A 1,067-nucleotide genomic window follows, 5' to 3' on the forward strand; every position below is an offset into this window, starting at 1 on the left:
CATTCTTCCGTGTTCCCATTACARTATCGACAATTAAGGTTTCTTTGGTAAGTGAACAAACAGAGTTACCACTAGATCTTTTAGTTACTGGCTAATTTGCAGATCCAACAATTCTATGTCACGGATAGAATTGATGTGTGCAAACAGTCTGTAGAGTTTGGATTTGAAAGTTTCTATTTCTAGTTTTGTTAAGGTTCAAAAGTCTCAGTGTTGGATGAGCTGCTTATTCAGAGTTGACTCTGGGCAAGAGTGGACACATTATGTCAAGCTTGTCTCTGCGTTTTCCCTCTTATGGTCTCATCACATTTGTCGGATAACTTAGAGACTTTACAGTCCGATTGCAAAAGAGGAGATAGAATCAGTGTAAATGAACTACATCAGTGTTATAAGGAATTTACATAAACAAAAGACAACATATGAACTGCCACAGCTAGTTGGAATTTTTCTTCCCCCCTTTTTGAGAGCTCTCTAGGACCCTATAACTCATTCATATTCTGTCTTGGTCCACCTGAGTCGGCAGGGTGCTGAAGGCATCTGTGAATGCAATTCATGCTGCTGATTTATTCCACATGGCTACCATAGCAACAGGCTCTGAACCAGTTCAACTAGCTTCCTCTTCAAAGCTCCCTCCTTTCTCTATATCAGATTTTAATACTATGAGCTTGATACAAAGGTCTCTGGAGCCAAAKGTCTTTGTAGTCACTGAATATGCAGATTCKAATGTACACAAATGGACTGATTATTCTGGTTAGGCTCGAGATTGCATTTGACTTCTTGGAGGATCTTCTCTTCCTGTACAACTATGCCTGATGGCCAGCTTTTATGACTGATAAAAAGCTACTTTGAATGTGTTACCCACTACATGTTATAGGAMATTTATGGAAAACTGTGTGAAGTTGTGAGCATGATGTGATGAAACACTAATAACCTTTTAACCAACCTACACAGAGATTAAGACATCAAAGGTCATTCCATTACCAGGCTTTATCGTGTTTCARCGGCTGTGTAAAGATCATTCCTTTTAACTCAGCTCTAAATAAACACCCCTCTCAGATCTGTTTATGTCA

The sequence above is a fragment of the Poecilia reticulata genome, linkage group LG6 (assembly GCF_000633615.1).
Source record: "Poecilia reticulata strain Guanapo linkage group LG6, Guppy_female_1.0+MT, whole genome shotgun sequence".
NCBI lineage: Eukaryota > Metazoa > Chordata > Actinopteri > Cyprinodontiformes > Poeciliidae > Poecilia > Poecilia reticulata.